General features: G+C 41.8%; 1 long non-coding RNA gene across 1 annotated transcript in view; it reads right to left on the bottom strand.

The window, feature by feature from the left end:
• Positions 1 to 998: 998 nt before the first annotated feature.
• Positions 999 to 21124, bottom strand: part of LOC106886307 — a 20773-nt gene continuing 647 nt past the window's right edge. Inside the window, exons 2-3 of the long non-coding RNA XR_001411627.1 lie at positions 13199 to 13337; positions 999 to 1428 (exon numbers count right to left, since the gene is read on the bottom strand). This is a non-coding gene — a long non-coding RNA (uncharacterized LOC106886307). The remainder of the gene's footprint in view (positions 1429 to 13198; positions 13338 to 21124) is intronic.

Genomic DNA, 21124 nt, shown 5'->3' with positions numbered 1-21124 from the left:
AGCTGGATTCCTCCTTCTTCTGCCTCCCTCCCCCCCCCCCTTTTTTTTTCCCCTCTGAAATACTGGCACTTAATAAAGTAATCAGAAAGATTTGAGAGTTTTGGGTTGTTTACTTCAATTCCTGCCATTCTCGGAGGGTTGGGAGCGCTGAGGGACCGCGGAGCTTCCCCCTCCGCCCCCGGGAGGATGCTCCGAGCCCTCCGGGAAAAATCCCTTCGTGGGGAGGGGGTGCTGAGCGGTTTTTTGTGTGTCCCGGCTATTCCCATCTTGCTTGAAGCTGAAAGAAACCGGGATTTTGTCGAACCTGGGGTTGGAGGGAGCTCCCTCTCACGTTTCGCCGTCTGAATTAAAAAAGTTGCGAAGCGCCCTGCTTGCTCAGCTTGCTTACCAAATCCGGAATTAATAAAGTTTACTTAGTTATTTAAATAGATTAAATGTCACGTTTTAAATGGAAGGGGAAGGTTCTACCTTACCGACCTATTTTTCATTTCTGATTTAGGAAAAAAAAAAAAAAAAAAAAGGCGAGAAAGGGAGGGGGCGAGGAGGAGGAGGGGAATGGAGAGGAAGGAGGCAGTCAGGTGGGCAGCGGCGGCCGCGCCGGGCGCTGAGGGGAGCGGCGCGCGCGCGGCCGTTAGGGGCCGTTGGGGCGCCGCCCGCCCCGCTCCGGTCCCGGCCACCAGTTGAGAAACTTGGCGGCAAGGGGGGGGCCGTCCCGGCCCTCCCCGGGGACGGGTCCGCTCCGCCCGGCTGGCAGCGACCCTCGGAGCCCCTCACGGGTGCTGGGCGCTGCCGGCGCGGCGGGGCGAGGAGGTGCGGCCCCCCCAGGCGGGCCCGCGGCGGCGCGGTCGTCGCCGCTTCCCTCCGGTGCCCGCGGCCTCGTCCTGCCCCTGGGGCCGCCGACTTTTTAAACGTTTCCCCCGGTAAAACCGTGAAGGAACCCGACGTCCGGCCCCAGCCCCCGGTTCTTATCGCCCTGTGAAAGGTTTAAAAGGGTTAAAGTGCCGCAGTTGGCTGGCAGTTAGCAGCACGGCTTGTCATTTCAGAAGACAACTGCGTTTCAGAGGAAGGAGCCCGAGGATGATAGCAAATCAGAAGAAGTAATGTTCAGTAGGGACACTTAAAATTGGGAAAAAAAACGCCAAACACGCATTAACTGCACATTTTTGAGGCCTAAGCGCAGAATTCCGGATAAGTACAGCACCATATAGCTGAAGCATGACCCTTGAAATAATAAAAGTATCTGTAAACGTGCCATAATTAGTGGGTGTTTTCCCGGTGAACAGTTATTCCTGCGGGTGGCAGGGATGTGCCCAGCTGCTGGAACAGGCTCTTGCCTGGCACTTGCTCGCACGGGGGACACACGCGCAGAACACACTTCACTGCACGAACCTCGGCCAAAGCTTCGGATCAATTATACGTTTCCAGGATCTGTGAAAGAACAGAAAAAAAAAAAAAAAACTTCACAATCCGAGTTTCTCGATTCCTGACTGCTGACGTAAGGAGCAGCCAATGCAGTGAGGACAGTGGGGCTGGCTGCAACTGCAGCAAGGCCGGGGCCGGCACGCAGGCTGACACTGACCTGTGCTGCAGGAGAGGGCAGGACAGGTCCTGGCACCGCTCAGGGGGGTACAATTAATTGCTGTTGTCAAATAAATATTTAGTGATGGTGGTGTGACTGAATTACGGGCTTGCCTGTGCCTGCCCTCTCTCCCTCGTCCCAGGCCACAAAGTATTTTAAACCTGTTCCTGCTGGAGGCTGACGTGGAAGGGACGTACCCGCAGAGGTGTACGAAACTTCAGCTGGCAGTACTTATTTACAAATAAGGGGCACCGGTGCAAAATCGCAGAGCGACTGTCTGTGAGAGGCCGGCTGTCCCGGCAATCCCAGCCCAGGTGTACTTTAACCACACCGCCACCTGTGGGCCTCCTGCATTTCTGCATCCCTGGCCCCAGCTGCACCATGGAGGCGCGAGCCCCATAACAAGTTAAAATTCAAGGGAAAAGAATGCCTAGCTAGGAAAAGCGTACTCGGGAAAACATAGGATACAGTGCATATGTTTTGTTTTTAATTATATAGCAAATAAAATACTGAAATTTGAATGGTACCAGAGGTATGATATAAATGCAGGAGAAAAGTCTTTCTCCGTAGACTGGGATATGTTCAGAATCTGTGCATAAAGCGGGCTGGGAGCTCGTGGAAAGCTTCACAGGGAAAGGGGGGAGGACTGGTGTTGTGGTTAAAAGTAGTATTTTTTCAGCATAGGTCTATGAAATATATCATCTGGATGTAATCTCCATGTACATATTACATTTAAACATACTCAGCAGTTTTAGATTTGTTATTTAGGATCTGGCACAATTTAAAATATATAAAGTAACAAGGCATGCTACAGATAATCAACAGTCACTATTATTCTAGCTCTCTGATAGCTAAGAGCACAAGAACAGAGCAAATGCCAAGCTAAAATAAAATCTACGTTGTCTAATTATCTAAGCCTGTAATGGCTGGAAGCTACCAAATTCAGACTCTGGAAGAGCCATCAGGACCTCTCCTTATTGGAAAAGATATTCTACCAAGAAACTCTGCCATAGGCACTAAAATGTTTACTAGTCTTAAAACTGATAGCGATACGAAAAATGGGAATTACCTTCTCAAGGAGCAGAGTTTTAAATGGTTTAATGACGTCTTCCAAATACCATTACGATGTTCATATCTTTTTCTGAAATCTGATCTTCACTAATTTTCGTGATTAATTTTAACAGAGGAAACCTTAACTGAGAGCATTTTGCAGAGCAATATTTTTCTAATTTTTCTTTTGTGCAGCATCTGCTGTGGCTGTGCTGTCATCTTCGTTATGTTTTTCATTGTCTATGTGCCATAATGTAATTAGTTAGTTCAACATCATCTGTGCTATTAGATGAGATGTTTCTATGGTAAGTTAACATAGTTCTGTGTAATTGGTAGATTTCAGCAGTAGGCATGAATGTATCCATCAACTTTAGGTCGATTTGAGTCCACAAGATTTAAATTCACTTGGCATACGTTATCCTCGAAGACTGTTAATTTTGGCTGAATGGATAAAAAACACAATGCAGAAGAAAATCTGGCTGCTTATATCACGGTACTGTTGGAGTCAGGGAAAGGAAAGCATAAAATTGCTGGCTTAGTAGTTGCAATCTGAATGTCTGGAAAATGTTACAGCCTGTGATCCAAATCATTCTTAAACCTAGACGTGCCCCTCAGATAGCAGGTAGTCCAGAATTCATCAGGGCTATCTCTCCATTCATGAAAGGAGTCTTGGTTCTTTCCCTAAATACCGCATTCCTATGGGACCTCAACTGTCTTTTCCTTTTCTCATTAGAGAGAAATGTTGAGGCTGCTGCTTTGTCTTGAGACCTTCCATGCTGCACTTTGCTAGTCCTTGTGTCTTGTGAGCTGCACCTTTTGAACAAACAATTAGACCGTTAAACCAAACCCTCTGACCCCGGTCTCTTTGGAAACCGTGATGAAAAATCAACAACCATTTGTTACTTTAAAGTAATGCATCCTTTTACTTGCATAGCATCTTCTGGTTTTGGGCTTCAGACAATTTAAAAATGTGACTGGATTAAGTATTCAAGTTGGATATTCAACGATACAGGGCAAAAGCTGGGAAGAACCCTGGATGGCTTTCCTCTCAGGTTTCTTTTCCAAGCAGAAAAGACTGTACTGTTTGCCCCAAAGAGCAAGATAATTCACTTTTAGAAATACGTATATAGATTTTGACTTGCTTATAAATACATGAGTAACTTTATTTACAGGAACCCAGAACCATGGAAGGTAATTAGTAAGCATGGTTTGCTTAGGTAAGGGCTTGCAAGACCCTTTTATCATCACTGTATCCATAACTTAGGACAGGAGCCAAATAATATAAATGTCAGCAATTATAGCTATATATTTATATTAACAATGAAGTCCACTTTAGGAAGAGCTAAGGCTATATTTGTAATGACCTCATATGGCTAAAATTACGTTCACTAATTTGTCCTGTGCATATTCCTGTTGGGAGAATTGATATATTACCACCAGCCATCAGTAGCAGAAAGTCCTGGAAGTGAGTTCTGTGACTAAAGTCAAAGACATCAGAGTTTGAAATTACATGTAATTTATGTTTTAAATTAAAAGTCTCTAGAGGCCACTAGAATATGCATATATAATAATAAGTTCACTACATAAAACAGTCTTACAATTGGAAATGCTACACGAATTTTGAAAGAGGGCTTTGCATTCCACAGTCTAATAAAACAAGGTACTTTTTAAGCAAATCAGTCAAAATTATTTTGATATTCTTAAACATAGACTGACTACTTTTGTGATGACATATCTGTAGAGTGATATTTTGTCACAAATATAAACATAAATAGAGTGTTTTCATGATTCAGATGTCACTATCTTTAACAAGGAAAAAAACCCCTTTGACAAATGCTTAAAAATATGAACTCATATGGAACTTACCCTTTAAAGTAAAAGAAAAAAAAAAGTTTTCTCCACAGATACATTTATAGAACTTGTATTAAGATGTTGCCTCTATTTGCTAGTCACCGTAACAGATGGTCAGATTAGAGGATGGGACAGCACAACTTGGTGCTGTTTGAAGGCCAAAATTAGAGATAAAAGTAGCCATTGAGTTACTTTAAATTTACAGCACAAAAAAGATCAACTGGAAAGGAATTTAAAAAAACCTAAATCTGACTAATACAGCTGACCAAAATGCTTTTACCTAATGTGGGGGTACACGTTTAGAACACCATCATTTATGCTTCTGAACATACATATTTTATAACAGTATGTTTTTGTTAAATCACTGCCACTTCTTTTCAGTCAGAATTCACTTCAAAAAATTTCAGCAGAGAAAGTAAACTTGTCTTCTTTTCCCTCGGAGATGAAAAATCATTGAAACATATTAAATGTTTTCTACTCAGAGCTATTTTTTTCTTGTAGCCATTTATAAAATTTCCTTTGTCAAAGGAACATTTTTTGAAGATCATAGCTGCTCTTTGGTATGATTTCTGAAAACAGTCCTGTGCAGAATTTAATTAAAACAATTTTCTGGAATGAAGTGTTACAATGAAAAAAAGTTAACTCTAGCCTGCATTATTTAATTAATTAGCCAAGTAAGCTAAAAATATGCAGAAGAAATTGGTATTATGCCTGAGTGAATAAACAGCATCTCTAATATTTTTGGATGGTGTTGTCCACACATAATACTTTTTTAATTGCACTGAAATTATTTTCAAAGGTGTGTGTCCAGAAGCAAATCCTATGTCATTAGAATATCTGCCTGTTATGAGTGTATCCAGGAAATGAGTTATTTACTGTTACTCATTGCTGTGGAGGAGTACGTCTGTTACCCTTGTGAAGTTCCCATAACCTCTGAACGATGCCGTGATTTACAGAAAGGTCCGGGATTGATCTTTTCCACTCATTTTGCACCTATCCACAGAGAAGACCCTTGTCATACCTGGCTTGGGCTATAGTAAACCAATGGAGGAACATTTGCTCGAGCTGTTTTCTCTGGAGATCTTCAGGGGAAATCCACAACCTAGAGTTTCAGAGGATTTTGTTGTATGGTGCACCGTCGATGGGAAGGCATAGTTTTAGCTAATACATCTAGATGTGTGTTGTGACTGTGTCCGATGGAAATATGACATCAGCCATTGTTTCAAAGAGCTGAGAGAAAGCAAGGTATGGACTGAGAGCTGAAACACAAGCATAACAGGTATCTCCTGTTGAAGTTGTCTTTTTAATTTAAGGGCTAGCAGCACAGTATGAGAAAATGGAGGGTTACAAAAATAAAGAGGAAGAGCAGCCTGGTGACTTGTGTCTGGCAGAAAAGCCTCTATCGTATTTGATTTGAAATTTACATAGATGCCAGTAGTTATGACACAACTGTCACTCTAAGTTCACTTAACTGGACATGAAACAATAATGACAAACAATCAGAATGACAGTTCTCCTTCTATTCTGCAGTGAGGTTCTTCATGTCTCAATTCTGTAACATTCCTTCTGTTCACTCCGCCAGACAAATCTGCTTCTGTTATTATGATTTCTCTGTTTGACTCGGTGCAGCCTTGCTTTCAGGAAGAGTTTCTAAGCTTTCTATTCAGTTTTTCAGTCATACCATTTATCAAAGCAAGAGTTTCTTAGTAACAGTTTTTAACATTAACTCTTTAATAGTTACTTTGCTGATGTAATCCATTATTTAAAAACATTTTCTTGCGTAAGAATATTACATTATTTTTCATATAAAAATATAGCCCTCTACTTTTCTTAAGTTGTTTTTCAGAACTGGAGCGACTACTATACTCCATGACCATAACTCTTTTTATCATTCTACTATGATTCAGTAGCTTTTGCTGTCTTATAAACAATCTTACAATTAAGAGCTAATGTTAATGGAATAGATTGTTGTCATAGGATAATGGTTTCCTGCTGCTAGATAAATGCTGTGGCAATGCTAGGACATTTATTGAAAGTAATAGTGAAGACAAAGCGAAGAGATTTATTTTTAAAGCAGGTGCCACGGATCCAGTGACACCATTCTGTTACAATTGTTTTATTTCTATTTCACTAAAAGACTGATGAAGATGGAAGCATTTTGCCTGATGTATGCAAGTGCAGCAAAGTGACAGTGGCTCATTTCACTGTTACTGAATAAGCTGCATTGCACTTGGCTCAGGAAGAGATTTATTGTGCAGCTCATCCAATCAGAAAACAGTTTATCCATTAACTACAGCTTTAAAATATGTTGTATTTCTATGAACAAGATGGGGCTTGATGCTTTCTTTCACAGAAGCAGTTAGGCGTAGTTCACAGTAAAGGAGAAAAGCGAGGCCCTACAGTGCTTGTTCCGCCGGTCCATCCAGAAGCCCCCCTTTCCTCTGTGCCACTGGGACGGCAGACTTGGGGGGGTGAGCATGTCCATAGCGTGTTCCCCTCCTCCCGAATCAATGGTTCCTTGTCTCCCTTCTTCTGCAGCAGAGGGTGTTGCCTCAGCATTAGCAGAGCAGAAATGGCAGCATTGTTCTTACCAGCGCTGCTGTGCAGGGGGTGGACAGGAAAGTTTTTGACTAGTTTAGTGTTTCCTCTGTCTTTGAGCTCACGGGATCTTGAAGTTTTGGAAAATATGCCTTCTTCCTTTTCCATGACTTTTAAAATTGCTCACCCCTGAACCCCCCAACAGAGAACTGTGAAAAGCAGAGCTTGTAAAGCTTCCTAGGCTCTCTATCTGCTCTCGTGGTAAAACACCTTGATTATCCCAGGTATCCAGACCTTACAAAATTGGAGCTGATTGTCTGAAAATGCATGGGCTCCATTCAATTCAACAAGCTTTCTCTGGACTGGTATGTCCCAGTTACCCGACTTAGGCCTCAACAGTCCTTTTGCCTTTTCTTTTGAACTATAGAGCGGCTATTCCAAGTGGCAGTGTGGTAGCTATGACAGCTGAAGGATATCCCTCAAATAATAAAAAATATGATCCTTTCCCACAAACTCTGATCATTCCAAAGCATCTTTAAAGTAATGTTGTAAAACAGCATAATGACTTTATATGACTGTAAAATCCCTGCTAGGATTTCCTTAAGAAAAAAACCTAATTTTATTATTAAGGTCCAAGGACCTTGATAGCAAACCAGCAATTCACTGTTCCAAGGACTTACTCTCTGTAGCTGCTCACAGCACAGCTCTGAATTAACTTCTAAGATCAGAGCTTGAAGGCAGTAAACAACTTTAACCTTTTATTGACCCCAAACACATCTCACAAATAGGAGCTCAGTAAATGCATGAATTTCACTTTAACCCACATGCAGACATTCTATGAACTAATTCAGTCTTCATTTTCTTAGTTTTAAGAAATTTTTATACTAATAAACAGGCAAGTGTTAATAGCACTTGTGCCAAAGAGCCATCAGATAAGGATGGTCGTCTGCTGAGCCTAGCTCTTCATGAAAGGCGAGCACCAGAGAGAACATCATGGAGAAAAGCAAAAATGGGAGACCCGTAACCCCAACAGAACGAATCCTGGTAGCTGTGAGGTCCATCAGGTCATCTGAAGAACACTCAGACTACAGAGCTCCAGCAAATGCATACTCTTCCAACTAGATCTCCATAGTAGCAGTGTATCACATACCTTCCAGCATCAGTCACCTATCTGAATTTAGGATTCACAGGGAAGTCCTAGGAGATGGAAAATTTCCACATCTTTAAAGCAATGGAGTCACTTACGTAAGTATCTTTAAGGATGTGACTGTAAATATTGTAAAGCCCTATGATTTTATCAAAATATTTGGCGTATCTGTTTAAAGTCCCAACTCTGGAATCATGGTCTTTATACAAATCTGCTTTCAACTTTTTTTAATAGGAATTTTGAGTCTTCCTGGTTAGGTAAAAACATTAACTCTTAAAGATCAACCAGAAACAAATAACAAATAATTTCTTCCCATTTAGTATTTTATATAAAAATTAGTTCTTTGTTTAATCTAACAAATAGTGAGGAGTCGTGATTTCTGAATTTTTGGGATTGCCAGTATAGTAACCAAATATCCTCTCACAACATATTGAATCTGCTCAAGGAATCTTCCTCAATTCAAGGAATTATTAAACCTACGTTGTCAATAGGCTTCTTCATATCGCACAGGATGGCACACAGTCAATCAATATTTAACTTCCACACCACATATTGCTCCCACAGAAGGCCAGAATTCCCCATGTCAGTTATCCTATCTTAAAGTGAATCCCCAGCCACTAGCAGCTCTTTTGACTAAGGCGGCTATGTATATCCTGCCTGGATCCGGCCCAGATGCTTTATTTCTATTGCATGAGATGATTAATTATGTGGTTTCTTTCTGTTTGTCTGATAGACGCTGAGGTAAGAGACTGATGGTTGCTTAGTGCACTATTATTAAAAAGCTGCTTTTGATAGCCCTGAACAGGCTTGAGTTTGTGCTACAACTAATCATAAAGCTGCTTACTTGGAAATGTAATGCTTGTTAATACTATACTGTACTTTTATAAGTAAACTCATTTTTGATTGGCTAGAGTTTAACTGTAATCAGTAATTAAGGGTCAGCCATCCAGTAAACTCATTAGTTTACACCAATTACATTTGGTATAGTAACTAATGATTTCAAGGATCAAGCCATTTATTTCTACGCTTTCGAAGTATAATTATTGTGTAAATCAGATAGAGTGTAAATCTTTTCCATACGTTTTGGTTGGTAATTGAGAAATAAAATGGTTTCCAAATGTATTCTCTGTCCAGTTTTTGTTCTGCAGTAGATGTCTCTGGGGACTCTTTAAAGTATATGGAAAAGGTGATGTCAACAGAAGCATACGCTGGGCAAACTGAGACAGGATTAATTAATAGAGATGAAAGAGAAAAGCCAGCCCCTTGCAAATCGTGGCCCAGCCCTCAACTTGGACATCACACCTTAAATGACAGTTTACAATCCTAAGCATGAGTCATGCAGATTGACAAGTATTCAAAATAGAAGAGAATTAAAAATCCTTTATGTTTAATGTATAAAGGCCTTTCCAATATGCAGTCTTTAAGATGGTGTAATCTCTGGAGCATTTCGCTTTGAAGTTTAATATGTAGTTCTTCACATCCACATAACATTTTCAACACGTTAAACAAATTAGTCTCTGGTTACAGAAGTTTTTAGACATTTACAAGTTGCCATTTAACTGCATTTTAATATGTGCCAGCGAAGTTGCTCATGCACTTGTTCATTTAGAAAAATGCTCTTTTGGAATGATTAATAAATAAACCAGCCTTCCTATCCCTTTAAGTTTGGTGTTTATTTGAAAGCAATCTACTTTAAAAAGACATTAATATCCCTAGAATTATTATTAGAATAATTGCTTTTACTCTTCTTGGAACACACATTTTTTCTCATTTCCCTTCAGCACAGACAGCTTTCGACTCAGATATAAACTTCCTATTATTATTCCCCACTCCCCACCCCAAAAATGAAGAATAGGAATTATACACTTTTCACTAAGGAATAATTAATTTGTCTCAAGCATTGGAACAGAGAATTGTAGAATGACTTTGAATGGTAGTCTCTAAGGAGTAGCATTGTTTGTTCTCTTCGGTCTTTAATGAGCTTTAGTAAATGGCCAGGAAAAATTACCTTCTTTCTGTAATATGAGAGAAGCGAAGAATGAAGGAAGCTATAGAATCCCTAGGAGAAAAGGGAGCAGCCACACACACGTGCACACACACACACACATATGCACACACCGCCTGCTGTACCGCATTGCTTCCAATGGTTAGTGTTCACCTTTGGAACTGAGCACTAGAGCTCTAGTTTTTCCATTACAGTTAAAACATATAATGTCCTTAATATTTTTGTAAGAGAGAAAATTCCTGGATGTCTCCCACATACTGACAGTGTCTGGCTTATGTTGGGGGACAACTGCCTATAGCTGAGCTCTGTAAGTCATTCTGGCTTCCTCTGCTTTGGCATTGATTTTGTCTTTTAAGATTCTTTAGTCTATTTTTGTTGTATTTCCACCTTTAAAAGCAATTTCCCTTATAGTGTCCCCACCTGCTGCCCTGTCTTTTAACAGACTTCTTTTCCCTCTGCCGCAGATTTATTGTCACTCCTGTCCAGAACGGTCACTGAGGCAGCAGCGGCAGTAAGGATACAGACCTGTCCCCATGGATAACAGATTATGTTCAGGAGCACCTTTTCCTTCCCTTCCCTCCAGCCTCCACATAAGTCCTCACTTACCTACCTACCGTGATGTGTCAGTGGTGCTGAGGCAGCTGCTATTGCTGCTCTGGGATATGAGGGGACCTGACCCACAGCAGCCAAGGGAGAACAGCACAGGCTCAAAGGGTCTTGTGGAACAGAGGCTCTCTCCAATACATCCTGTCGGAGCTCTTCCAGTTTGTATGGAATAATTAAATATTCACTGGATTGCCATGTATGCTTTGTCTCAAAGCATTACAGAGAGGAAGAAACCTGGGTGCTGTTACTGCCTTCCAGGGAATACTTCCATACTTTGTGTTACGTATTTATTGGGGCAGGCCCTGGCACACGTGGTTTCCCCACCCAGGTGTCTCCACTACAAAGCTGACAAGTCAAGTGCAAGCTTTCCCACTTGAACAAAGGACGCAGATCACACTCCTTACAGAACACTTGATAATCTCTTGGGTAGGGTGCTAATTCAAGGGGCAAGAGATTCAAGTTCAAATTGCCTCAGGCAGAGGCTGAATACAAGTCTCCCCTATCTTGGCTAAATTGCACCAGCCAGGAGCCTGAACCACAAAAGCTTGTGGGAGGAAGAAGGGCAGAGGAGCAAGGAGGAGAGACGTGCAGAAGGCAGCAGTGCTATCTGTCATTATTCTGTGAGAAAAACCTGGTGCGGGTGTCCGGTTCCTAGAAAGCAGCAGAGCAAGCGTGGTAAGTAGGTAAAGTAACAACGGTGTTACAACACCTTAGTCTGAGCGTGGCTCTGGATCACGGGAGGCGCTCTCATGGCAGACATCAGATTGCTGACGAGAGTTCAGGGTCACGAGGGATGCGAAGAGAGATGATGAAAGTGGGGAGAGCTGCCTGGACCCATCCCAGACATTTAGGGAGAAGATAAAAGTAAACAGCTGCTGCCAAAGTAAAAATCATTTCTCTCTATCGTGGGCCCTCTTCAGCGCAATTGTGAGAGAAGAATAAATGGAGAAAGATGGTTGAAAGACAGATAGGAGACAGTGAGAACAGGACTAGTAAGTGAGGCGGAAATGTTGGAAAGAAGACAAAGAGGAAGAAACATAAGAAAGCAGCAGGAGGATTGGACAAAGGAAAAGGAAAAACCATGACCGACCAGGACACTTCACCTCTCATTGCCTCAATCTTCTGGCAATAAAATAATATCAGTAAGAGAATCACAGACCATTTCTGTGACTTTGAAATCCATAAATATTTAGGAGACACCTAAGTGTCTCGTTGATCGAGATTGTGTTAAAAAGAAAGTGGGAAAATGTAAGAGAATAGTCTGACAAGTCTGAAGCCCTGCTATCAGGAGGAAAAAAAAAGGAACAGGACTTACATGCTTGATTTCATATGTGTAACTGAGAATTAAAATCCACACCAAAGCATGCTTACGCCCTTTAATAGTAGAAAAGATTGGGCCTATTTCAGACCAGTAAGAACACATGGTTTAAGGCATGCAGCTGCTCTTTCTTCAGTAACAACCTACTGTGACTCCTATAATTTATTCCTCCCAAGATTCATTTGAACATCTGCAGTATCATTATTTGAGTTTGTTATACTATTAGCTTTAAAATTTTATAAGCTATACAGTAGGATAGGTGACAAGTTGAAAAGTTAAGGAGGGTTAATTTAGAAGTTTTAAAGCAAAGCTATTTTTGAGTTATACAAGTTCAAAAAAGCATCTGAATCCAAACCTCCATGGTTACATTTAAATAACTCAGAAACTGCTGAAAGGATTTTCTTCGAACTTCACTCAAGACAAATCCCTCTGGGCTAAGACCAAGCATGAGAATTTAACTCAAAAGGTGATTGTTGTCTGAAGGGAGTTTTCTCCCCCTGCCCCCCAGTTTGCTTGTTTTGTTTTCAATGTTCTGAAATAAATAAATAGCACTGAAAAATAAGGGTCTGGAGTGTAACTGTTTAATATCCATTTTATCATTATAGTAAGAAAAATGCTGTTTGTAAACTGCCTTTTTATTAAAACCAGACCCCCTGCTCTGCCTTTAGCCATTACCAGCAGTCTTAGTACCCACCTCTAGCAGGCATTTGATAATGCTGTGACTGGGTGGCTCAACAAAGTACAGAGCTGTACTCCCAGCCCCATCTGCAGCTTCTTTGCATGCCTCAGCAGCTTGGTGCAGCTATAATACTACCCTAAATGGACAACTGAGGATTCCCCTTAACAGGAAGTCTTTGGAGAGCAGACGACCAGCAGCTCTGCAGTGCTCTTTCCTTCACTTTCCATCCCCAGTTCATGGGAGGTGAAGCATACTCTATACCTGTCGGCTGACCTAAACTGTGTTTTGATTTCTCACTGGTCCAGGACTCAGAAGGCAGAAAGGTAGCTGGTACTCACACTTTTCTCAGCTCACTGACTCTTAACTCGGTGCATCTGGCAACCTCATTCATTCTTCCCCTTTACAGCTGAGACCAAGGGACTCACCTCTTAGTCCTGTAGCTGTAGGAACCTCTGTAAAGAACGAACGTGAACAACGAGGGTGGAAATTTCTATTTTCTTTCCCAAAGTCCTTGAAGTCAGTCCTCTTTAATAGCAGCATCACGGGTCCTGGTAGCCTGATTATCTGGATTTAAAAAAAAAAAACAACAAACTAAATAAAAGAAAGGAAACAGTGGATTATTTTTTTTCCCTGGTCATTTCAACTCTCTCCCACACTTTGTTTTCTACAAATTGTCCCAGGGCAGACAAGAGTCTTCCCTCCCCCTTCTATCCAGGCTCGTTTCTGATTCTCTTGGCGGCACCTCCCACAGTTACTCACTCATTTGTTTGTTTGTTTTTCCATTTGCAACTTTTGCCCCCTCCAAAGAGCTGGCTTGCCCAGGGAAATTACAGTAACTTATTTAATTTCAAATGTATTCAGAAAGGCATTTGAATTGTTCCTTTTCATTTGGAGCAGCATCCAAATTTGGAACTTGTGAAAAACTGAAGGGGAAGCTTTGGAATATATTTGCTGAAATAGTTCACCACATTTAGCCCAGGCAACTCAGATACATGCGGAAACAGCTTCCCTTGCCTATCTTCCATATACATGACCTGGATTAAAAGCTGCTTTGGGCAAGGGCCAACTCATTGTTTGTGGCCCTAACACAATGTGGCTTGCAAGCTGTGGCAATACTGTAATACCCAGGGATTTGTTTCAGGAGACCCTGATTTTAAAAACAAAATACATGTTTCCTGATGACTGCTAACACCGAACAGTGGGAAGCATAGCTGAAATGGGCATAGAAAGGAGCATCAGGAATCCAAAGTCTTAGGTTTAGTTCTTATTTGTTTTAATTTTGAGGAAGTCTACTGTGGCAAAACAGAGAAATACCTTAAAGTTGGTATCAAGATGTGGTAGCTTACATAGGGATAAGCAATTCCTAGAAGCTTCCTGCTGTACCACCCTAGGGGAGCAGGCAAATTCTGGCAAACTGTGAAAAATTTGACAAAATTTTTAAAAATACGTCACAATATTTAAATAATCAGAAAGCTTCTCCATTCATAAATGTCCCATCTGCTCTCCACCACCAAACTTCTGGGGTATCATTTTTCAGTCAGCGCTTGGCACTCAGCACTTTAAGCTGTCTGCTACTATCTCATTCATACAGCTTTTTCATTGCGGGTCAATATTATCTGACTAGGTTCAGATTAAATCTTAATACACTGTTCACCTGGAAAACCCCAACTCCAAGCACATTGAAAAATTGCAAACATAAACAGTGCCGTTTCCATGGATGATGACATATTAAAATGTATCCCAAAGGGAAAAGTATCATGAAAAAGAGGAACGGGAAGTTATAATCACAGAAGAGAATGCCCTTCTTTTTCAGCTGAGATTTTATGTAAGAGTGAAAAGGAATGTGGCAAAGAGAAGAAAGGTCCCTCTCCTCACTGCTGGTTCTGTAGCAAAAAAAGATTGTCACATCAGCCATGGTAAAATTAGGCAGAGAAAGAGCAGATCTGAATATCATACGGGAAGATGTGAAATGAGGAAGAGTTCACTGCAGTTCAAGGATGGCAAAGTATAATGAAGGCAAATGGAAAATAAGAGCTGGAACTAGAAGAGATGAGCTGCAGGAACCCAATACGAAGACAGAAGTTTAATTAATAAAGACAGTCAGAGCAAGCTGAACAGAGAAGACTCGTTTAAAATGTCAAAATATATCTTTACTTGTGGCCACTAAGGTGAAAATAAAGGCAAGGTATGGAGAGAAAGCATGAAAGTTGAGGGATGCAAGACTGGGTTCAAGGATGGGAGTGCTGAGAAAACCTAAGACTGCAGAGAAGCTCTTCTGGGAGATGACGGCACTGTCTTTAGTGCTCATTGCTGCCACCCAAGTACCCAACATACTGCCCCATTAGTGAAAGGGATCACAGATTGCCCCCTAATCTGTTTAAGCTGAGTCAGCCAGATTCATTTCACCTGGTGATGAACATGGATATGAGTTAACCAGGCTGGCTTAACTTGTCGTGCACGAGGGAATGCTTGCTTGGCCTCCTCTGATGGCAGAGTGATGGGGAGAGACCAGGGGCAAGCAGCAAAAGGTGGTGCAGTTCTCAGCTAGCAAATGGTGGCTAGGCACTGGAGAGGAAATTTCTTTGGTCTAAGAGAACACATGAACATGTAATACTGGAACCAATCCAGACATGTGGAAGGATGCAAATTTCTTAAGGTTGAATAAGACTCAAGGAAAAAGTTATCACCAGCAATACAGAGTGCAAAGAAAGTTTATCTCTCTACATCTCACTGATATGAGTAAGGAACACGTAGTATCTTTGCCACTGGTGCAAGGATAATCTCTGCTGAGGTGTATCTATGTGCTTGGGAAAAACAACAGTTACTGTTTGGTTAGTAACTAACAGGAACCATACCAGAAGAGATTTTACTGTCTCTGGTCTGATACAAAACTCTGATCTATGCTTAAGCTTCATATACTCAGTGTTTGCAACTGCCAAGTAATCACAATTTTTACGAACGTAAAAGCAAGCAAAGTTGAAGAGCAACTACAAGTAAGGGATCACTAGGACAATATACAGTGGCTTTCACTTCAGGGTAATACCTTAATACCTGTGTTCCTTTAGGGACTTGCATCATGTGAATTGGTACTGTTAGGAAGCACATCAAAAACTGAGCTTGCATACTACTAATTTGCTTCTATTACCCGAAGTGGTTATGTTCTCCAAGGTAGGTAGACCATGGGAAGTTTGTTTTGCTTCAGCTATTGCTATAACAATTCAAAGAGAGGAACAAGAATTTTGATTCTAAAAGTGGGTACATTTTAGAAACATTAAAATAACGTCTTAAACTGTAACACAGAAATAATCTTGGTAGCTCCCTCTGTGGTGCTCCCTGTAATTATAGCTGAGAATAATCATAAGTCAACTTTTTGTAAGAGAGAGGCCACCCCTTCTGCGTTTTTACAGGGACTGCAGCTCTAAAACCTTTGCAATTACATTTATATCTATCTTATCTTCTAAGTTACCATTTAGATTGGGGCTTTTAATATCTGACTCAGTCGGCCTTATGTTGTTTAGTTCTCCACATTTATATTCTTATTTTTGGTGCCTGTCATTCACATTTCTGCAGAGTTTAGTTGAAACCAATAGTGCCTTGTTCATATTACTGGTACTTTGCATTGCAAATATTAAGTAGAATTGGCGATCCAAGTCATTCACAGAACATTCTTATACAGCACATAATTTGCCAACAGCTAAATTAATCTCACTTCACAACGTGAGGCTGTGTACATGTGGTTTCTGATACAAAAGGTTCCAGTGAAATCAATGGTATAGGCATCATATTAACTCAGACCCAGCTTTTTCAGGTCCACAAAGCTTAGTCATGTGCCTGCTAATTTAGAACTCAAATGTAAGCAAGAATCTCAGCTCTCCTTTTTAAACAGTGTGAAGTTTCAATCCAATTTACCTTGCATAGATGAAAACATAAATCAGTAGCTGGTCTCCACTGCACATACTAATTTAATGAGCTGGGGATTTGACCACATGTGTATATACACTCTGGGAACCTGAAGACCTTTCCCTCTATACTGCATTAGGTTTGGATGCATGCCAAAGAACTATCTACAGGCTAAAGGGAGGAGAGAAAGGCTGTCTGGCCCATCAGTTAGCACCAGGGTCCAGAACAAGGGTGTGAGCCACAGGTCAGGGATTAAGCACCATCCATACCCTCCAACTGATGATCGGTCAAAGAAATGCATGTGCTGCTGCCAGTGGAACCACAGCTCAGACAGCAGCCCCAAAACATGTCCCAGGACAATGCTTGGGGTCATACTGCTCGGCTGGAACCAGTTTTCCATCCCTTCCCTCAGCTGGGAGGGAATCCAGTATAACACAGAGGATCTCCTGGAAGAAAGCTCTTGAAAAGCGTGTGACAAAAAAAGCTTCCTCAGACCTACATTTTGGCTCGTTGCCTGGTGTACTACAAAACAAAAGACATTTGGGGGTTTTGTCTACTAGGTTTCAAAGAAGGTGTGTAATGACAAGTCTGTCAGAATGAAAAATGAAGTTGATAATTAAAAGACAGAGAATAATCATGCACAACCATCAAGAGTGATTTGGCACCATTCACATTGCATGACTTTTCTTGACCGGACAGGACTATGACCTGAAATACAGCCTCCAAAACAGCAGTGTTTCCTCAGCTTCTGTCTCCAGCTTGTCTTGTCCCAAAGACCATTGACCCAGAGGGATGAAGCCTTGCACTTATCATTCTCAGACCTCCATGGGTCTGAGTCCATTCATAAACAGCTCCTTTCCACTGAACTAGTCTAAACCAATTCTCTTCATACACTTGTCCAGGCAAAAAATCTCAAGTTGTTTTTTGATTTTTGCGAAATAGTGAAAACGGACTTCTTTGGGCAGATGTTCTTGAGCAGGGAATCTCAAAACCAGGACTACCAATACCAGGTGTCTTTGGCTTGACAGAGGAGGTTTAGGTAAAGCTGGGAAAATGCAGAATAAAGCTAATGAATAGGGGTGGGTTATAGAAAAAGAAAATGCCGCAACATTAATTTGTCATTCACTACAAAAGCAGAGATTGCAAGACACATTCAGATAGCACTACTACTGGTCACCTCTGGTTAGACTCCTCCCTCTCGATTACCAGAAGAATTAAATCTAGGCCAGATTTTGCTTAGATGCCAAAGGAAAAAGGAAATTATACTAACCCTGTCTGTGAATCTGAACAACAGAATTAGTAATGATATTTACACTTGAAATTTATTTTAAAAGTGTGGTTAGCTTAGGTTACCAGATCAAATAAAAAACCAGAAGTCCTGTGATGTGACAGCAAGTAACACTGAGAGTGAAAAGTCAGCACATCCCCAGCCTGTGGGATGGGAGATCCATCTGCTATCAGCTTTTAGGAAACATACTTTGGGTGGAAAGTTTCCTTGCAGCCTCAGGCTTTGTTATAGTAACTAAGTTTAGCTCTTAAGCTCTTGTTCTATCCATAAGTCTAGTTCAGAGCACCTCAAAACTAGGCCTTGCCAAGGGCCCTAGTGTACTGTCCTCTAAAAGGGGGCAGTCCTCTATGCTGAGGTCTCTTGGTGGAGTCATGCTGAAATCAAAATAACTTCGCACAGGCGCAGGAATCCTTGCTGTCAAGTCCCATGTCATAGTATAAATAAAGCTTGTCCAGAAAACACACACACAGGTTTTCTTCCTTGGAGAAAAGCCAGCAGAAACAATTGGATTGTATTTTGTTCTCTATCTCTTAGCTATACATGAGTGTCTCTTATTTTTGCATATTTTCATTATGCAAAGTCACACTGGGCCCAACAATACATTCCACTGCTGTTCGGCTTCTTATTAGAAATGTTATCAAAAGGTAAACACAACACACAGGAAGGTTTGCTATGAAGGAACAAGGTTTTAGTACCATACCATGCCATGTCAACAACTCAGAAATGTTTTAACAGGTTAAAACTATTTTTGGTAATTACAAAGAAGCTGAAAGGAAAAGCATTCCCTCAAGCTGACAACATACATTTTATACAGAAAGAGACAAGATATGAGGCCATGAAAATTGCAAAGACACAAATATTTGAGATGTAACTGAGAGGCAGAAAAATATATTAAAATGATCATTGATTGAGCAACATGGAAAGAATTCTCTCAACAGGAAAAAACAGATTTTCGCAGGTCTCTGAGAAAGCACAACAGACGCCATTTCGGTGAAATACTTAACACTTCCACCTGAAATTTTAAAGCCACTTCTGGATATTGATGGCTGTCTCTTTTGATATAGCTATTATTGCTTTTTTTACAGATAGAGAAACCAGGTTTCTGGAATAAAGAAGAGACTTTTCTAGGATCAAACAGTAAGTCAGGGGCAAAGACAGAAGCAGTCTAGTTCTCCCCAATCTTATTCTCAATCTACCCCATTAACAGATTGTGCAGCCATGAAAAATGATCTCTTCCCTGTGATAAGGTAGGTTTTGCGAGGAAAATAACAAGTTCCACCTGTCTCTCCAGCTGATATTAGCAATAGTGAAAATTTCATTCTGCAGAAAAACTGCCGATGCAGCACTTGTAAAAAAACCTCCAAATCAGAAATTGCCGGCGCGCTTTCAACAGCTGCAACTACTACACACTTCCAGAAAGTCATTTGAGCTCCTTGGATCTGAGTCTGGGATAGACAGCAAAGCCCAGGCGGCCTGGTTGTACCCAACTCTTTCATGCCCCATGTGGGGTGAGGCCAGGCGAGGTTGGAGACCCCCAGGTTTGCACAGGCCCCAGGTTCAGATGGGGCAGGCCCGTGCCACCATCCCTCCCACAGTGCCAGTAAATAAAAGGCACTGATAGGACGTACACACGTGCAAGTGTTTAAATACTCCTTGTTGGGGACTACAGGAAAGCCTACAATAGACATATCGCCTTGGGATGTTTTCTCTACTCTATTGCAAAAAAGCAATAAAAATATGTGCTACTCTGAGGGCTCTTTCTCTGCTTAACCAGCCCCTTTATTATTATCCAGCTTCTCTCAGACTATACCCTCTCTCCCAACAAGCCTGTACTGCTCTAAAGGGCAAAGCTCAGGTCTCAGGCAGGGGCTGTAGAACGTACAATTTTTCGCTTGCCTGACACCATTCCACTACAGCTTGCACCAGGATGGGTTTGAGGGTCTGTGGGCCGTACATGGCTGCTGCCCTTTGCTGGGCCAGGTATCCCTCGTGCACAGATAGGACATGGGTCATGCTAGCCCCACAGGCAGCTGGAAGAGCACAGGGCAAAAAGGTTTTCGGGAATACTGGCCGTCCACATCCCCGGCAGAAACCAGCCGGGGGAAGGTTGGAAAGCCCGGCCTTTTTATTCTCCAGAATTAAGACTTTGATTAGCTGCTGGCACAAAACCAAAACTCCATCTGAAATGCTTTAGACAACCCATCTGCGCTCGGTTTGGGAGTCTGAGGAGCGCATGCCATGGCCTGCTCCTCACCAGGGCCAGGCGAAAACAAGGGGGAAAGAAGGGGGAGAGGAGCCGGGCAGGGAGGAGGGATCCCTGGCCCCGCGCTCCACGCAGGGAGCCCTGCTGGCCCACGTATCTGCTGGCCGGCCTGGCCTGGGGGCTCCCTGGCCATAGCTGGCTGGGCCCTGGCCAGAGCTTGGCCTCTGCTCCTGTGGCACCCGCCGCAGCCATGGGGCCCTGCCCACCCCTCTCCCTCCTTGAACCCCCACAGTCCCTCATGAGTCCCTGCACCTTGTGATAAATTTCATAATTATTCAGCCCTTACTACCAACACCGAAATTCATCACTCAAAGCAAATTAGCCGAGATTCATTAGAATAAGACATCTAGTAGGCACATGTACTTTATTAGCCTCTTACACCAATAGTTTTAATTAGGTACATATTTCACAGCTCTAGAGCTACTCGAGTGAAGGGCTGCTTTTATCTCTTTTATTTACAGTAACAAGCTATCAAACAAATACCACCATAATTAAACTCAGATGCGGGGGGAAAAAAAAAAGATATTTTAAAATTTTTATTAATGGTGAACTACTCAAACCTCAGGTTTGGTAAACTTGGGATATTTAACTAACGAGGGAAATTCCCCCTGGCCTGACAGGCCCTTCCTCCATGTCACCTTCAGGTAGGGGAGGAGAGCTCTCCCTCAGATAGATGCTGGCATGATGAGAAAAGTGATTAAAATCCAGAACATTTCTAAATTATTAACGAGGAATTTAAATGATGTTATAAAAGAGGGAAATACAGGCGAAAATGTTACACATTCATGGAATTTTTACTCATGCATAATAATAAGTTGAAAACACTTTAGTTATAATACTTCCTAAATTAAAGGACGGGGCGGGGGGAGCACACACGATGCGTTTCTCGGGCCCGCCCGC

Source organism: Calidris pugnax, unplaced genomic scaffold (genome assembly GCF_001431845.1).
Source record: "Calidris pugnax isolate Ruff unplaced genomic scaffold, ASM143184v1 scaffold18, whole genome shotgun sequence".
Lineage (NCBI taxonomy): Eukaryota > Metazoa > Chordata > Aves > Charadriiformes > Scolopacidae > Calidris > Calidris pugnax.
This window is presented reverse-complemented; position numbering and strand designations above follow the sequence as displayed.